The sequence below is a fragment of the Protopterus annectens genome, chromosome 9.part0 (genome assembly GCF_019279795.1).
Source record: "Protopterus annectens isolate FY-2018-M chromosome 9.part0, PAN1.0, whole genome shotgun sequence".
Taxonomy (NCBI): Eukaryota; Metazoa; Chordata; order Ceratodontiformes; family Protopteridae; genus Protopterus; species Protopterus annectens.
In genome coordinates, this window is record NC_056743.1 from 404482871 (window position 1) to 404503430 (window position 20560).

Consider the following 20560-nt stretch of genomic DNA (forward strand, 5'->3'; position numbering starts at 1 on the left):
CCCAGCAAGCAATGTGATTTCAAGATTCTTACATCAGATCCAGGTTTTGGGATATGCATGCATATTTCTGTCTATGTGCACTAATTTTGTTTTCTGTACTTAATTTTTATTTATTTTTATAGGATGGCGCAGTGGTGCAGACATTGCATTGTTGCCTCACAGCAAGAGGTTTGCCGATTCAATTCTTGGCTGGGGTGCTTTCTATGTGAAGTTTGCATGTCCTCCCTGTGGTCATGTGGGTTTCCTCTGGGTGCTCTGGTTTCCTCCCACATTACAAAGACATGCATCTGGAGCATTTCTCCTTGGGCCTCCACTAAAAACTGTCTTCGTTCCAAGTCGGACTTTCCCGGTAAACAAATGTTAAATAAATAAATTTTAGCTTATTTGTTAATCACGATAAAGCACTGAGTTTGTGATTTTATAACATTTATTTGGGTTTGTCAAACAGGATAGAGCACTGACTTGCACAGACCTGTTTAGATTCACCTATAGATTCCTAGTTATATATTAGACAAATGACCAAAAGTGCCTTTTTAAGCCTAGCCATGCATCCCTAATCTCTGACAAGTTCTGGTCCTCTTGGTAGTGTAAGCAGGGGCTTGGGAGATGAAAGATTTACAAGCAGGAGCCTGGTAGATGAACCATTTACAGGCTGCTTGTGTCTGTTAGAGATATGGTACCAAACCTGAGGTGAATTTTCAGCTCACCATCCAGTTGTCCAAGTTACTCTTGAATTAGGCAGCTCTGTGTGATTAAGAGACTTGCAGAAAGTCACATGGTAGACAAATAAAGGCTGAGGGAAGGAAACCTTGAATTTCACTTATACTGGATTATCCATTAATGGGCAATGTTTTATACTGCATACTTCATATGAATTTTAGTTTATTTTCTTCACTTCGGTTGTTCCATTCCATCCAATACAGGACAACTGTTTCATTTGTATACCCTGTATGAATCCTAAGTATATGTTGCTTGGTTCAGTTCTTCTTGATCATTCCATCGCTGAACGGTGGCTTACTTTGTTTACCTGATATGGATTGCTACCTCTTCTGGACATTCAGGTGTTGGGCACATTTAGTTTTGAAATGGTTCAGTATATATAGTGTTTTATTAATTAATTAATTTACCAACAGCCTATTTAAGTACCAACTTCTATCATCATTTGGCATCCTGAACACAGGACTGCCACAAGGTTCAGTTCAGGGTCCCATTTTTTCATTATTTATTATCAGTCTTACAGATGACCTCATCATTTGATGTCATACTATTTGCAGATGGGATCTTTCTATTACAAGCCAGTGAATGCTTGTCTAATCTCCAGAACACACTGCAGCAGTCTTTCCTGTGCTATGCAACTGGGTAGATTGTAATCACCTTCTAATTAAGCACTAAAAACTAAGTGTTATTTGCTATGACTCAGAAACTTTCTCGTTTACCTCTATTAACACCACTGATAACCACATCATTCTCATCATTTTTTAATACAAAAATCTATGGCTTAACCAAGATCCTTCTCTATTTTTTTTAAATCATATAGAGAAAATAACTAATACAGTGCTATCTAAACTTAAGCAGTGTTATAGAATTTCTCATTTACTCTCCCCTTCAGCTCACTTTTTCCTAGACAGAAATGTTCTTCTCTCTAAATTGGAATACTAACTTCCTCTGATTATCTTTTACTCAGCACAAAATGCCCAACGATTTCAGATCACAAGAAATAAAATTAGCAGATTGCCCTCCTTGACAACAGCAGATCTCACCATTGTAACCTCCTGCAATGTGTAAAATAGCTTCCAGTAACTGCAAGTTTAACTTCTCTCCCAGATTCTCTTATCCACAAAGTCAAAGTAAACTTTATTGTCAATCAGATATACACAGCAGTGCAAGCCGAATGAAATTATGTTGCTTTGGTCCCCGTGCAAGACATAACAATGAACACATACTTTGAATGACAGTAAGACTAATGCACATACAGCAATAATTACAATATTAACAATACAATAGATTACCACAATTGGACAGGAACACATTAGACAATATTATACTAGTAGGTATTGCAAAGACTATGACTTCACATGGTGATTGCTTAGAATATTGCACTTCATCAGCTGTAGTATGATATATTCTGATGTTCATATTGCACATGTGTGGAGTTGACTCACTCCTGACTATTGCACATTCAGGAAGTAATAGCATAAAAAAATCAGGCTAACTGTAGCAGTTATTGAAGCAATTTGCCAGAGTGATTACTACAGATGATACTTCATAGCAAGTGGCATAGTGATCTAATTATGCGCTATCATGCATGGCATTCAAGTTCAGCAGCCTTATGGATAGAGGGAAGAAGCTTCTGTTCAGTCTAGATGTTTTGTAGTGTAAGCTATGATACTGTCTGCCCGAGGAAAGGCAGAAGTACATGCCATGGGCTGGGTGAGTGGGATCGTTGATTATCTTCCTAGCCCTTCCCACACACTGAGTCTTGTGCAGATCATCCATGGATGGGAGCTAGGAACCAATGACTTTTTCCGCTGTCCTCACTACCTTCAGGATAGCCTTGCATTCAGATGCTTTGCAGTTACCATACCAAACTATGATGTTATTTGAGAGGATGCTCTCGATGGTTCCCCTGTAGAAGGCTTTGAGAATGGACTGAGACAGGTTTGCCTTCCTTAGTTTCTGTAGAAAGTGCAGACTTTGTTGTGCCTTCTTCACTGTGTGGCTAATATGAGTTGACCAGAACAGGTCATCTCAGATGTGCACCCCCAGGAACGTAGTGTTTTTGACTCTTTCCACTGCCACCTCCTTAACTTCCAGTGGTTGATGTATCTCCTGAGTCCTCCTGAAGTCCACTATTAATTCTTTGCTCCTGCTTACATTTAAGGCCAGATTGTTGCTGTCACACCAGCCTATAAGATGCTCCACTTCATCCCTGTAGGCTGTTTCCTCACCATTTCTGACAAGACCTATGACAGTGGTATCATCCGTGAACTTGATGATTTTTTTGGACAGTGGTATCATCTGTGAACTTGATGATTTTTTTGGACAGTGGTATCATCCGTGAACTTGATGATTTTTTTGGATTCATGCTTGGACATGTAGTTGTACGTCAACAAGGTGAACAGCAGAGGACTCAGGATGCAGCCTTGAGGGACAACCATGCTCAGTGTAATATTGATTGAACTGTTATTTCCCATACATACCTTTTGGGGTCTGTTGATGAGAAAGTTCACTATCCAGTTACATAGGGGGGGTGCTGATGCCCAGCTGGAACAGCTTCGATATCAGATTCTGGGGCTGACACAAAATACCAAACAGTGCTATTTCATAACTTAGAGATGGAAACTACCCATCCAAGACCAGGTTTGCTCCCAAAGATGAACACAAGAGAAAGCTATCAAATTAAGCAGACCTCCACATAAAACAGCTACTGGATTAAGTGCTGTCTCCAGACTAGGCCCGACATTATGCACCATCATAATAAAGGTGCCAGGGATCTCTCTCTGAGTTCAGAAAGGCCTTTTTTCCAAACTCTTGTACAACAAAACTGTGCATAAGTGCTTTATGGACAATGGTTAACCTTGCCATTTGCTATCAAACAGCATACCACCTCCAGCAGGAGAGTCACTGTGAAATGTTGAATTCCAGCAGTATGCTACCTTCAGCATGACAGTCTTTCCCTCATTGTTATTCTAAATGTTGTCCTGCTTGTTTCTTAGAATGTTGAAATTAAAAATGGACTGCATGTATATACTGTAAATAGTGTACCCAACTTTAGTTTCACTGTTAACTTTGTCTTTGCAACTTTTCTCTATTCAGAAGACTCTGTAACAAACATAAGGATTGGCAACAAGTGAATGTTTGTTTCAAGACTGTTTAAAAATTTTTGATTTTGCATTTGTTCATATGTATTGTATGCTTCTAGAGTATTTACATTGTTTGCTTTTGTTTCTAACTTTCAGGTCTTGGCTAAAAAGGATCTTCAGACCAAACCATCTACTCAATTACTAAAAATGAAATAAATGTTTGCTGTCATTTCACTTTAAATGTAATGTACATACATTGTATCTTTGCAAATTAATTTATTTTATTGTCAGCTCAATTTAATGTGCATACATGTTATCACAGCAAATTGTTTATTTGAGGTCAGTTCACTTTAAATCTAATGTGCATATACTGGTATATATACAAAACTTTATACTACAAAGTGCTAGGAGCATGTGATCAGAACGAGAGAACTGTGCAAATGCACTATTAAGTATTAGCTTGTCATTGCCAACATTTGCTTATTTCATATTTATTCTTAGTTGAAATATACTATTTACTGTTATACAAAATAACAGTAAATATACTATTTACTGTTATCTTGTATATTTTTTTGCTGGGGAAGGAATTAATTGGATACTGAAATGCTAATGAAAAAAAATACATATATATATATATATATATATATATATATATGTGTGTGTGTGTGTGTGTGTGTTTAAAATTTTGCAGATTGTTCCATGTTGCTTCACTCAGTGGTTCCTCAGAAATCACTTACTAACTCTTTGTGAAACTAAAACAGTAATTGTTCAAGATTGTGATGCACTGTTTCGGGAAGTTTATGCTATCCCCAGTATTGTGTAACTATAGATTGGCTATATGAAAATTTGAGGGCGTGAGGGGGAAAGGGTGCTCCCACTGCAAAAAAAAAATGTTTTCAATATGTCCCATTGCACTGAATGGCACAGATATACTTTGATCAGTTGGGATCATGAAGGTGATTTCAAAGCAATTGTGTTCTAATATTTCTTTGTGAAACCTGTTTTGCTATTAGTTTAATATTGATGAGACTTGCTTATTTCAGTTTTTCTTACTATGTTAGATGCTGTAATCTTCTAACTTGTTATGCTAAGAATGTCATACATTGTGGGTGGAGCTTTCTGTAGGGATGATGTCAGCTTGTGAAGGTGTCACAGAAGGTGTTGTGCCTGTGTCATCACTACTGAACATTCTAGTGAGTTTAGTCAGTTGGTAATGAGTGTTGGGCAAGGCAGAGGTTGAAAATACACAGCAAATGAGGTAAATTTATGTGTAAATCTATATTTGATTTTATTTGTCAGAATTTGCCAGCATTAAAAGATACCTTTTCTTTTTGGTCTGACCTATTGTCTGTGGATCGTGTGCCACTGTACCTCTGTTTAATAGGGTTTTTTTGAATGTTGCACTGAACAAGGCAGTTCTGGATGTGATATCCATGGATGCTTTAATTTTTCACATAAGCTTAAGTTGGAATGAAGTATTTTCAGAAGATTTGCAGGGTAATGAGGAAGAATATGAGCAGAGTAAAGAAGGGAACAGATGAAGAGGGGGATTAATGGAAGGGAATTAGGAAGGAGAAGAAGAACAAAGATAAAGTATCAGAAGATCAGTCAAATATATACTGATAAAAAGCAGGTGAAGGGGTCTAAGTGGCCTGAATTTTATATTAGTTTATCTTGTCAGAAGTTCAGTCAAATATATACTGATAAAAAGCAGGTGAAGGGGTCTAAGTGGCCTAAATGTTATATTAGTTTATTATGTCAGACGATAAGTCAAATATATACTGATAAAAAGCAGGTGAAGGGGTCTAAGTGGCCTGCATTTTATATTTTATCTTGTCCCGGTATCAGCAGGACCATTTCTTGCAAAACGTTTGTTCTCTTAAACTCCTGTGGAATTAATATGTGCAGTGTATATTGTATTTCTCACACTGTAAGGTAATGTTTACAAGCTTTGATTGTAGAAGGTACAGTGACCTTACTGCTGATATTGATATCACATATATTTCCTTATCAGGTTTCTTTCCCTTGTTGTGTGCATGTGTGAGTTTTGCATAGGTGAAAAAGACGTTTGAACAGATCTGTACTGTGCTATGAACATATAGTCATTTCTCGCAACTGTCCTGATTTTCACGGGATGTCCAGATTTTTGCCTCATATTTTTGGTCCATTCCTCATAAAAAGTACAGTTTTCTTGCATATCATTGAGGACCAAAGTCACTAAATAATGACAGGCGTTTGATTTTCAGATGTGTATCCTTTAAGAAAATGCATACTAATACAGCACTTTTTATTCTAGCAGCTTTCGAAGTTTCTACGACCAATGTTTAAATGTTTAAAAGTGTCCCTATTTGGGGTCTTTGTCTCCCCATTATTTTTGGCTTTGTCCAGATTTCTTTTTCAAAGAGGTTGAGAGGTATGCAAATAGTGATTTTCTTTTTGTTAAACAATACATTTTAAATTTACTAGCCTACTAAGATTGGTTATGAAATGTAACCACAGAGACTAATGTCACCCTTGAAGTGGTAAGAGACAATTAAGTATGACCTGCTTTTAAAACAAACGCCAAAGTGCATTCCCTGAAAAGTCACTTGTAATGAGATTTGTTTTCCCTAAAATTGCATGTTATCTCCTATTTTGTGTACAACCTAGAGGCAACTGCATGGACCAGTTTCATATTAAAATGTTGCTGTCCCATTTGGAAATATTTATTTATTTATTTATTTGCAGTTGGTTAACCAGGATAGTCCACTGGGCCAATAAGAACCCATTTTCGATGGAGTCCTGGGGAGAAAAGCTCCAAAACAAAGGTTACAGAAAGATTACAGCAGTTTACAATTTCAATCATTTGTAGGTTCAAGACAAAGCTTCAAAACAACAGTTACAAAAAGATTACAGCAGTTTACAATTTCAATCATTTGTAGGTTCAAGACAAAGCTTCAAAACAACAGTTACAAAAAGATTACAGCAGTTTACAATTTCAGTCATTTGTGGGTTCAAGACAAAACAAAGATTAAGCAATTACAATGCAATTTTTAGGTTTCATTTTGTAGAAAACCAAGACTTAAGCAGGTACAATAATTGTTTTAGGTTACATTTTGTAGAAAAACAAAACATTGCTTTAGTAAATATACAGTTTCTTGAAATGGAATAGTAGGATTTGAAAATTATAAGAGGTTACTTACAGATGGCTTATTATTTGGTGTCTGGTAATATATGATATAGTTGCCTGTAGTGTAAATATAGTGTGCTGTTATTTGTTTTCTGTCTGGTGAGTGGTGACTGATAGTTGTGATTTGCATTAATAAGCACTACCGATTATGAACAACTGATTACGGTGATAAAGCTCATGAAGCTGTACAACATCAGAGAGTTTTGGCTTGTACACAGAACATAACTTGGCGGGCTGTTGACAGACTGACATCTGTGTGTGCTGTTTGATACAGGTTTACACACTCAGATGGTGGGTGGTGGCTTGTTAATGTTAAACCATTTAGGTCTTTTTTTCTTGCAGTCCTGTTTTGTACACCCCTTCTCATCTGTATTTTAGTTTATTGTCATTTCTTCATTTCATTCCATCTATTCATGCTTGGCTAGTGGTTTATTTTGTACACTTCACGTGGAATGCTGGTCTTTTAGTTAGTGGGGAGTTGGCTTTTCAAGCTGTTCAATATCAAACAAGCATTTGCTTGTTTGAATGTTTTCATCATTATGTGTTCACTTCCACTGCAATGTGGGTACATCACCTCTGATTATGTACATTTAAGGCCTGTCACACTGCTAGCATATGACAGGAGACAGGTAGGTGTTCATAGGTACAATGATTATTTTATATTGTCAAGATGTGTATATTTATTATTTTATTTATGTATTTATTGACATTTGTTAACCGGGTTTGTCCAACTGGGCTTGTGGCCCATTTTCAGTGGAGATTCGAGGAGAAAAGCTCCAGTAGTACATTTTAAACAAGTACAATTTTAAACAATATTGATATAATAGCAGTTATATCAAAATGATTCACATATATTGGGATACATGCATAAAGTTAAAGTTGCATTAAAAAGAAGATAAGTAACAATTTTACATTGATATAGTTCAATAGGTCAACAATGAACATTTTTTGTTTGTATAAAATTGTGCAAATGCATAGTAGACACATTGGAGAGAGAGGTGTAATGAGGTACTAAGTATGGTCCTTTTGAAGGTACATAAGGAGAAGGAAGACTAGGTAGGGTCATGGCAAGGGCAGGTTCTGGAATTGAGAAAATATGCTTTTAGTTCATTTTTAAAGTGTGAGGTGTGGGAGATTGAACATAAATCAAGGGGAAGTTTGTTTCAAGCATGGGCAAAGGAGTGTTTGTAGAGTAGTTTGCCTACTGACCTTTTTGGGTGGTAGATATCAAGTAATTGTTGGTTAGAAGTTTACATATCAGAAAAATGTTTTATGCTGAGCTATACCAGACTGCTCACTTGAACTACTGAATTACTAAATATAACCAACTTTGTGGCTGTCCAGCTCTAGAGAAATGACATTTTTAAGTCTTTTAAGCTACATTTGAGAATAGTCTTGCCTCCGATTGGTATTTTTTTCACTTGCAACTTTTTGTAGTTTGCTTTTGTGAGACAAAGGGAACTTGCAGTGCTTTGAACATTTACTTGCTGCTAGTGTGTTAATGCTGCCATTTCTATTGCCTGTTTGCTTGTTTGTGCCTGCTTAACTGTATGTCTATACACGCATATAACGCCTGCTTAACTGTATGTCTATACACGCATATAACGCCTGCTTAACTGTATGTCTATACACGCATATGATTTATGCACAGAAACGCCTGCTTAACTGTATGTCTATACACGCATATGATTTATGCACAGAAACGCCTGCTTAACTGTATGTCTATACATGCATATGATTTATGCACAGAAACGCCTGCTTAACTGTATGTCTATACACGCATATGATTTATGCACAGAAACGCCTGCTTAACTGTATGTCTATACATGCATATGATTTATGCACAGAAACGCCTGCTTAACTGTATGTCTATACACGCATATGATTTATGCACAGAAACGCCTGCTTAACTGTATGTCTATACACGCATATGATTTATGCACAGAAACTTACTTGTAGATGTCCAACCACCTGTCAGGGACTACCTGTCATGTTAAGTCCCAGTGTCTCTTATTTATTCACACAGATGTACATATGTGTACCTTTATCTCTGTACCTCTACAAACAGATACCTTTTTGTCCAACAGTTAGGTGTGCATATATCCTAGCACATCTCAGAGTTTCACTATTATGTTAAGTCCCCATGTCTCTCATTTATTCCCACAGGTGTACATATCTGTAGTTATATGTCAATGCATATGTACATTCATGTGACAAAGTGTCTTTCAGAAAATCACTGTTCTGGTAAGTCATTTATTCATATTGGTGTGCATATCAGTAATTATACGCTAATGCATATTTATGATGCTGTGCCTTTACCTCGATTCGTATGTCAATGTGCCCCTCAGAGAGTCATTATTAAGGTAAGTCCCGATGTCTCTCATTTAGTCATACATATATACATATCTCTAGTTACATGTCAGTGCATATATACATTGCTTTGCATTTACTTAACTTCATGTAATGAAGGGCCACTAAGTGCATCAGTGCTATGTGCTATGGTAATGTTGCTAAGTCTCTCATTTATTCATACAGGTATCCATATCTCTAGTTATATGTTAATGCATATGTACACTGGATATAAAAAGTGTACACACCCCTGTTAAAATGCCAGTTTTTTGTGATATAAAAAATGAGACCATAATAAATCATTTCAACACTTTTTCCACCTTTAATGTAATCTATAACCTGTACAATTCAATTGAAAAACAAAGAAATCTGTTAGGGGAAAAATATAAAAAATAAAAAAAGTACAATACGCTGGTTGCATAAGCGTGGACCCATTTAAACTGATACTTTGTTGTATGTGCACATCCTTAAATTAATACTTTGTTGAAGCACCTTTTGACTTAATTACAGCATTCAGTCTTCTTGGGTAGGGGTCTATCAGCATGGCACATCCTGACTTGGCAATATTTGCCCACTCTTCCTTGCAAAAGTGCTCTAAAGCTGTCAGACTGCGAGGGCATCTCTTGTGCATAGCCCTCTTCAGGTCACCCCATGGATTTTCTATTGGATTTAGGTCTGGGCTCTGGCGGGTCATTCCAAAACTTTAATTTTCTTCTGGTGAAGCCATTCTTTTGTTGATTTGGATGTATGCTTGGGGTCATTGTCGTGTTGAAAGGAGAAATTCCTCTTCATCTTCATCTTCAGCTTTCAGATGCCTGAAGGTTTCGGGGCAAAAGTGACTGGTATTTAGAACTATTCATAATTTCCTCTGCCTTGACCAAAGCCCCAGTTCCAGCTGAAGAAAAGGAATCCCAAAGCATGATACTGCCACCACCATGCTTCACCGTGGGGATGGTGTTCTTTTGATGATGCAAAGTGTTGTTTTTGTGCCAAACGTACCTTTTGGAATTGTGGCCAAAATGTTCAACCTTGGTCTCATCAGACCATAACACATTTTTTCCACATGCCTTTGGGAGACCTGATGTATTGTTTTGCAAATTTTAGCTGGGCCTAGATGTTTTTCTCTGTAAGATAAGGCTTCCGTCTTGCAACCCTACCCCATAGTCCAGATATATGGAGAATACTGAAGATTGCTGTCACATGTAGTACACAACCAGCACTAGCCAGAAATTCCTGCTGCTCCTTCAGTGTTGCTGTAGGTCTCTTGGCAGCCTTCCTGACCAGTTTTCATCTTGCCTTTTCATCAGTTTTGGAGGGACGTCCAGTTCTTTACAACGTCACTGTTGTCCCATATTTTCTCCATTTTTGATGACTGTCTTCACTGTGTTCCATGGTATATCCAATGCTGTGGAAATTATTTTGCACCCTGTACCCTTCTCCTGACTGATACCTTTCAACAATGACATCCCTTTGATGGTTTGTAAGCTCTCTGTGAACCATGGATTTTGCTGTAGCAGACAACTGAGTAAATGTCAGGAAAATCCTACTAGGACAGCTGAACTTTATTTGGGGTTAATCAGAGTCTCTTTAATTGATGGCAGGTGTGTATCCAAGAAAAATGAATGCTGTAATTAAATCAAAAGGTGCTTCAACAAAGTATAAGTTTAAGGGTGTGCACACACAACAAAGTATTAGTTTAAGGGTGTGTACACTTATACAATCAGCGTATTGTACATTTTTTATTTTTTATATTTTTCCCCTAATAGGTTTGTTTTTCAATTGAATTGTACAGGTTATAGCTCACATTAAAGTTGGGAAAAGTTTTCAAATGATTTATTGTGACCTCATTTTTTTATATCACAAAAACCTGGCATTTTAACAGGGGTGTGTACACTTTTTATATCCACTATACCTAACTGTGCATTTACTTACTTTGTCAAAGTGTCTCCAAGAAATTCACTGTCTTTGTAAGTCCTTATTTCTCTCACTTATTCCCACAGGTGTACATATCTTTAGTTATGTGTCAATGCATGTGTACATTTTTATGAGGTCCTATTTATCTAGTCCATCTGATCTTACATACAGGTTCTCTTTTCCCCACCCGAATCCGATTTGGCAAATTCAGTGCTCCAGCCTCAAACTCTTCAAAAACTTCCTTCCTTGCAATGTTCTGCCCTCTCTGAATAGCTCAGATCTCATTTGCCTCTTTTTGAGATAGCAGCAAGATCTGGGCAGATAAATGCTCCTCCTCTTATTACTGTGTTGTTGTACTGATTTTTCATTCCTGACATGGCAATATTTAGCTTTAAGTAGTTCTTTTTGCTATATCTTCATCCTCTTACAGGATTTTTACACAAAGGTCATCTTTCTTGCCCGTCTTCTTCTTGGCGATTTTTGCATTCGCCATTCTCCTCCCCGCCTTTCTTGTAATATACAGGTATACCCAGAAATATAGTTTTCCCTTTAATATTACACTTAATAGTAGAATTTCTAGACTGTTCATTAGCTTGTATCATTAGTGTTTAGGAGTTTGTGTGTATTGGTTACTTCACTAAGTATATCAGAAGCATCTTGATTTTTGTGTACTTGTGTGCCTTATAGCTTTGTTAATATGGAGAAGTCTATCAGTTTCAAAAAGTGTATTAAGTGTGGACACAAGATCCCCCCACCCCTCAGGATCCCCATGCTATTTGTGTTGTATGTTTAGGTGTTTCACATTTGAGTGCATTCTGTGACATTTGTGCTGCTTTTGGACCCAGGGCATTAGCAGACCACAAGAACAAGCTGGATCCATAGACTGCAAAACCTAAAAAGTTGGGCGATAAGCCTCTAACTCCAAAGACTCAGATCCCAAGAAAAGACTGAGTCATACTTTGGTTCCGTCTTCAGCTCCTAAGGCTCCTAGGATACAGGAGCACGCCACATGAACCTCTACTTAAACTCCAACTCTAGATCCGGAAATTGGAGTTTCTATTACAATACAAGACTTGCCAGTGAAGCAGGAATGTTCTCCCTTGAGATCTTCCTTGGCTTTTTGACCAAGTTCTTCAGGTCCCACAAAAGCACTTCAGAGATAGATCTGGATCGTCTTTTGCAAAATTTCCTGAAGGCCCAGACTGAGATGGGAGTAACTCTGAGTCCATTGGCTCCAAAGCTGGTTGGATGAATTCACTTTTCCCCTATCCAGGTACTCTTATGGGTCCAACCCTTGGCAGTCTTGTCAGAACCATATTGCCACCCAGATCCTGTGGCTCGCAGGCCTTTGATCCAAGCTTCATTGGCTCTGGAGTTTCTGGATCTGACTCACTCAGCTCCAAACTTGTGGGATCCGATACCTGAGTCTCAGGCCTGAATGAGTTGGATGGGAAACTCCGTTGGTTGCTTTAGAGACATCTGCCTTTGATGTCTTGGGTCTGATCCCCACCTCAGTGCCAGCCCTCTGACAGAGGTGCAGATTCTTCCTGGGCCTTTCTCTCACTCTTCCATGGGAGAGTTGGATCTGACTGTGGGAGTGGCGTCTTTGGATTTGTTGGAGGTTAGCATGGAACATTGCATTCTGAGTGCTGGGAAGGGTCGTTGCTTTCCCACACAGGGCAGATCCACAGGTTTCAATGGGTATGGCTCCTCACCTTAGCCTCAGTCAGTCTTGTTGGCTTCTGCAAAAGCATCCACAGGCCAGAGTTATTATGCTGACCCCAAACCATCTCTCCTGGTGCAGCAAAAGTCCTCTGAGGGCTCAGGTGCCTCATCTCATGTGCCACCTAAGAAGAGGACATGTAAGAGGAAACACCTGGATACCTTGTTGGAGTCATTCACTTCAGATACAGACTCAGAGGATTAAGAGCGATCCCCACAGTCCCCTTCTCAGGATGCTTCCTTCAAAGAGATCCTGGAACTCATGCATCAGTGGGGATACTGACCCACTGATCCTCCCTCTCAGGATGAAGCAGTATTGTTTGAGGCATATGGAACAACACCCTCTGTTGGCTGTGTGTAAGTCTTGGCAGGAACCTGACACCTGTGAATCTGTCCCAAGGGAGCTGGATAAAATATTCCATCCCTCCAAAGACAAGCCATTTTGGTCCAAAACACTAACTGTTAGACTTCATAATAATTGCAAAAGGCACTAAGAAAGAGGTCCAATGCAGAGATTATAAATCAGCAAGGAAAAGAGAGTAGTATTGCTGGAATTGAATTCATCCTTCCACAAAATCTCGTCAAGACGACACTGATATATAGACTGTATTTCATACAGCATATATCATGGACAGAAGTATATTAAAAAATAAGGCACACTGGTGCCAGGACTGGAAAAAATGACAGTGTAGAATCCTCAAGACATGGAAACATTCCTACAATGGAGCTAGGCTAGGCCCAAGGGAGGAAGCCCCTCCCCACCCCTGTTGCAGAAGGAAGTAGCAGTCCACAAAAATCATAAAAACTGATAGGCCAAAAAAGAGCCACAAAAATGAGAGTGGACTATTAAGGATAAGAAATAAATTATGTATTGTTACTATTATGCAAGAAGCCCATAATTTCCAGACAGAAGATATACAAAACGATTAAGAAAGAAATTAGAGGAAAGAAAAATATTTCCACAAGAAAAACTGTCGGAAGCTTTAAATAAAAATTTGTGTTCATTAATACAACAGATTTATGAAAAACATTATATAGACTAAGAAATATTGGGCTGTTTGGAAAAAGAAGTGACTGAGGAAATGCGAAAATATAAAGAACAAAATCTAGAGACTTTTGAAAGGTATAGAAAAGAAATATGGACACAGGAAAGAAAGAGAGATCTGATCTTCTTCTTCTTCTCCTTTCAGCTGCTCCCATTAGGGGTCCCACAGTGGATCAATGGGCCACAAAAGGAGTGGCAGTAGAGTTTTATGGTGTCGAGTTGCCAGCATGACACCCAACCTTCCTCAGAAGGTACTCACATGCACACACTCACACCTAGGGCCAATTTAGAGTGTTCAATCCACAAGAGCATGTCTTGGGAATGTGGGAGGAAACCGGAGCACCCACAGGAAACCCACACGAACACAGGGAGGACATGCAGTCTCCACACAAAAGGCACCCCAGCCAAGAATCAAACCAGAGAACCTCTTGCTGTGAGGTGACAATGCTAACTGCTGCACCACTATGCTGCCCTATGGTGCAATATTTACTCAAGGGAGAAAGCTAAATTGATCAACATAAAAAAGGCAACCCAAAGATATTTGAAGATTAATACAGGCAAAGGCATCCTGATATGGAAAAATTCACAATAAAAAAATAAGATCACAAAAAGGGAACATAGAACAGAAGATTAGTAAAATAGAAGATAAAGTTGTGGAATACTTGTGAAGTAAAGGATTTGATGCAGAAAGTCTAACACAGGCTACATCACATTATGATGAAACAACGAGTCCCCAAAGTAAGGAGAAACAGGAAGATCAGGAGACATCTGAAGAATAAATATGGGGATGGGAAAGAAAAAGAGATTTAATATGGTGTAATATATATGCAAAGGTGAAAGCAAAACTAACCAATACAGAAAGAGCAGCACCAAAGATATTTGAAGAGAAATACAGGTAAAGGCATCCAGAAATGGAAAATTTTACAATACAAAAAAAAAAAAAAAAACAAAGAGGAAAAAGCAGAAAAGAGGATTAGTAATGGAGAAGTTAAAGAAATAGAAACTGAGGTTATGGATTATCTGCAAAGTGAAGGATTTAGTGTAGAAATTCTAACCCAGATAACACCACAGCAGGATACAGCAATGGACCCTCAAATTAAGCAGAAACCAGTGGAACGGGAAACATATGATCAGTTGCCATATGAAGATACTTTGGAGCCTTTCATAGGAAACCAGTACAAACATTCAGTTGAAGTTGCACAGCAAGAGAAGGAACAGGAAACTGTGGGAACTCTGACGCAGTCAGTGTTGTGGAGTGATAGGCCAGTGAGTCCTCATATGAAAGAACAACGGATGACACAAGATGAAACTGAAGAGAATGTGGCACAGGAAGATGCTGTGGAGCTTTCTATAGAATGCCTGCAGAAAATGGAGAACAAAGAATGTGCCCTCAATTTAGAGGAAAATAATCTAAGAGAAGAGTTACTTGATTTAATGGACATACATATTCATATCAATGAAAGAAACAGACTACAGAAAGTCAATAAAACCCAAAAAGTTAGACATTTGATAAAACAAATGAACACAATAATTAGGAATGTCCATAGAGATTCATATGATATAGCAGAAGTAAATAGGATACATTACAGCTAAATTAATAACAGATAAAGTCTTACCACAAAAACACAGGGTAGTGAGGGGAAAGGAAGGGGAGAAAATGAGTGCCATCATGGATGTTGTGACACCCGTGTGCTGGCCGAGTAATCAAGGAGCCTCAATCCTCACCACTAGCACCAGTGAGGGGCATGCACATTGGGAGAATAACAAGTACACACACAATAAAGTACAATTTCCCTTAAGAGCACACAGAGATCACGGTCAGTCTGGGGCTGGTTTCTCCCTTTCTCTCCAGATCCCCAATAAGACTCCCCACTGGCACAGCTATAGGGTTCAGATCTCAGCTGAATACTCAAGCCAAAATCTCCAGTACACCCTCTCTGTCCAACCAGTGCTTCATATTCCTGCCCAAGTAGCTCACACACACACACACACACACACACACACACACACACACACACACACACACACACACAACACACGCACACTTCGGGATTTGGTTTATATACAAACACTCCTAGGGAAGGCTGGCACAGGTTCTCCAGCTATGCCCCCTCCTGCCAGGCTATAAGGTAGTAATCACTGCCACCAACTACTCTTATCAGCTACTAATAAGACCCTTCCTAAAGGGTGACCAATTTCACTGTGTAATATTACTGTTATCCAAATAGTAAGTGTGACCAAGGGCTAAAGCTATACTGGAGTGGTTTAGTACAGTATCACCAAATACATGCAATGCACTCTTAACAGCTTAAATTACCTTTACACAAAGCAGCCACAGTTGAAAGGTTTAAAAGTATTTAATTAATAAATAAAACAAAAGAAATCTTATTACTTCAACACAATGACATCACAGAGTTCAGAGATCACAGGAAAATGCTTTAAAATAATACTGTAGAATATTCTGACATAAATATAGAAAACAGCTAGACTAATCTACCTATTTCTATCTATCTCTAAGAGAAATCACTGTTCTAAATAAATATCTTACTTACAGAGCAAAGGCAGAGTGCTGGTGAGCTGATGTCTTCAGACAAAATCCAGAATCCTTAATTATCTCTCTCTCTAAGAAAGTCTTAAATTGATAACACAGTACTGCTGAGTCATTTCACATTACATCATTCTTGATACTTCTCTGGTTCCCAGGCTAACAGAAACTCAAAATTTATATTTCTTAGTAAGCTGCACCTGGACAGGAAGTCACAGCAATAAAAGACATTGTACATGTAAAACCTTAGTAATTAACTTTTGTCCTAAGACAATAGAAATACTTCCTTAGTCCAGACATCCTGTCTTCGAGCTTGAGATCAAACAGTCATACAATGCTTTACTTATCAGCTTTCTTCCAGCAGAGTGCACTGTGGTTACATTTTTGAAGCTTAGAACATATAACAGTTTTCTTACATATGTAAACAGCCTGTGGATTACATAAATATTTACAAATTACATACAATTATTTACAAAAGCCTTCACAGATGTATCAAATAGAGAAAACTATAAAGCAATTAAGACAAGAAGTGTCAATGTTAGAAGAGTATATAAGAAGGAACAGATTAACAAAAATAATCAGAAAGACAGACATGATAAAAAATGCACAGTATCAAAACAGATCAGGATCTATCATGTACTATTTCAAATAATAAACTAAAAATATCAGCATAGGAGGAAAAACTCAGAAGATAAGCAGATAAATATAAAGAAAAGTACAAAATAAGCAATTTATTGATGACCCAAAACATTTTTTATAGAGAATTGGGATACAAGGCAAAAGGAATCGAAACATCACCAAAAAGAGAAGAAATAGATACATTTTGGAGAAATATCTATGAAGATCCTGTGGAGCATAACAAAGATGCTAAATGGGTAGAAGTAGTAAAAGAAAGAATAAGATGGTCAAATGTACAGTTGTCTACTTAACAGATTAGGTCATGGCCACAATTCCGCTGTCAGAAAACCACAAAGTGCAAAGACTTCTTATTTTTTTTTTGTAGATCATTTAAAACTGTATAGTTCATCATATGAGGAACTGAAGGCACAATTGCAAGTGGTGAAAACTTTTTCAGATGATATAAGAATGACAAATGTGCAAAAGCAACTTTTAAAGCAGAAAAGCTGCAGTACCAAGAAAACATCAGTTTGGGACAGGAATGTGATATAAAATAACTTAAGCAAGAGGGAGTATATAAATACCTGGTAATTGATTAAGAATAACCAATAAAATATGAACAAATGTGAATAAAATTTAGTAAGGAATATTTTAGAAGACTAAAATTAAAACTGAAAATAGTTTTGACATCTAGGAACAAAGTCCAAGCTATAAACCAATTTGCTCTTCCTGTCCTAACTTACAGTTTTGGAGTGATTGAGTGGCCCTAAAAGGTGTTGGATAGGTTGGACAGAAAAACAAAAAGGTTGCTTCATGCTCATCAAATGATTTGTAAAAATCAGTGCATACCAAGACAATTCCCCATTCTGAAGGAGGTATGGCCCACCTTGAAATTTATTATATGTATAGATCTGCAATCGCGGGACTGCATACATATCTGCTGACCTCACAAGACCCAAACATAGTAAAAGTTTTGAAATATGAGGAGAATAAGTCTAAGATTATTTCCCTGCTTCGTTTAGCAGAAGCATACCAGCATCAAGTAGGAATGGAAATCTAACCAGAAGTACATAAAAATCAGGCAGCAACTAAATGTGCCAAAAAAGAAATGATACAATATAACCTGAAGTATCAGATAAGAAGGCAAGAAATATGGAAAATGCATAAATATAGTTGTAAGTATAGAAAACTCTGGAATAACCTCATGTTGATCAAGATCAAATGCAGGAATGGTTAAAAAGAGGTGAATTTAAACCAAAAGAAGAAAGATTAATACTGGTGGCCCAAGACAGTGGACTACATACACATTGGTTTACAAAGTCCGTTGAACATATGGGAAAAAGAGGTAAATGTAGGTTTTGTAAAACATATTTGGAAACAGTCACACATCTTGTTGCTGGTTGTGATATAGTACTGGCAGAAGGACTGTATACTGAAAGGCATAATAATGTGGCAAGACTGTTGCTTTGGGGATTGTGCAAACATTATAATATTGAAGTAGCTGAAAAAACACTGGAAACATGAGCCACAAAGCATCATAGAAAATGATGAAGTTTATATCACATGGGATCATCCATTACCAGCAGTTCAAAAAATAGATGTGAGAAAACCAGATATAGTAGTCCATGAAAAGAAGACAAAAGTAGCATTGATCACTGAAACTGCTGCACACAGTGAGTACAGTATCTTACATACAGAGAGACACAAATAAAATACCAGGATTTGCAATATGAAATGAGGGCAATGTGGAAGAAAGATACCCAGACAGTTCCAGTAGTAGTAGGAGCAACAGGTCTTATAAAAAATAATTTACAATCATACTTGGGTATGTTACCAACACATGCAAATCTGTACGAACTGCAGAAGGAGACATTACTGGGCACATTGTAGGTGCTGTGAAGAACACTTCTGGCTAACATCAAAGACAGAAACAATACTAATTTTATGAGCTTTAATCATACTTTGAATTAGGAATGGGGTCCATTCCCATCATAGTATTAGAAACCCAAAAGACTTGGAGAAATTAAAAAAAGAGTTGTCTGAGAACTTTGCTTCTATCCATACACCCAACAGGTCTCAGGAGATGGATAAGCTTGGGAAGCAGGTTTATGTTTCTTGTTCCTTTGCAATTAAAGACATGAATTACACTGCACACCTGGTGAGATTCCAGAGGGACCTCACTCAGAAAGTGTTATCCATTCTGAAGAATCCAATTTCTTTGGAGTCACAAAAGCAACTTGAAGATACTCTGTGGACCTTGTCCACTATTACCAACTTCTTCCTGTGCCATAATATGGTAGATGGAGTGGTGACAGCAGCTGCAGTAGGTATTAATATGAGATGCCATGCTTGGATGTAGTTGTGTGATTATACAGACAACTTTACAGCACCCTTCACTAATACTCCCTTTGAATGTACTACCCTTTTTGGCTCTATATTGAAAGAAAAAATGCAGAAAAGTGAGCAAGATGGTAAGACTCTCTCTGTGGTCAGAGAAAAGTTCAAGTCCCCTCAACACTCCTTATCAGGAACCAAAAAGGGCCTTCTTCTCTCTCTGGTTCTGAAAATTCAGATGTCAACATGACCCCCCACTTCTCCATCCATTGCCAGATGTCCCACCCAATCAGACAAAAACCTCTATGCAAAAACCTTGCCTGTGATATTGTATAAATAGAACCTGATGGAGAGACAGGTATGTATCTGAGAGACTTCCCTGTCTCCGGAACAGACTCCCCATCCATGTGAAGTAGAGTTCCTCCCTAACCCAATTCAAGTGTAACTTGGACAACTGGATGGGGAACAAGAAATTCATCCATGGCTTGGCACGTATGTCTCTAATGGACACAGGCAACCTGTAAATGGTTCATCTCCCAAGCCCCTGCTAACATTTATCAAGGGTACCAGAACTTGTCAGAGATTTGGGATGCATGGCTAGGCTTAAAATGGCCCTTGTGGTCATTAGCCTAGTAAACACCTATGAACCTATGAAGTCAGCTTCTGACAGAGATGGCCAAGGCAGAGGCAGCCACTTCAATGGACAAAGGCCCAGGGGCCAAGGTGGTCCACAGAAACACAGTTTCCATGGGCCCTTTTCTGTCAGATGTCCCCAGAACCTCTAAGGTCTGCCCAACTGCTCCACTCTGGAGGCAGTCTGGGATGCACAGCACTCATGGTTCACCATCACACAAGACAAGTGGGTAAGAAGGTTCATACCCAGAGGTTATCATATTCCATTTTTGGAAGCTCCCTCTTTCTACATCTATTATCAGATGTCCTACCCAGCCAAGCAAAGACCTCTATGTAAAAGGTTTATTCTCTTCTTCAAAAAAGAACCATCCAGGATGTCCCACCAGACCAGTTCTGGTCAGAATTTTAGTCAAGATTCTTTCTAGTTC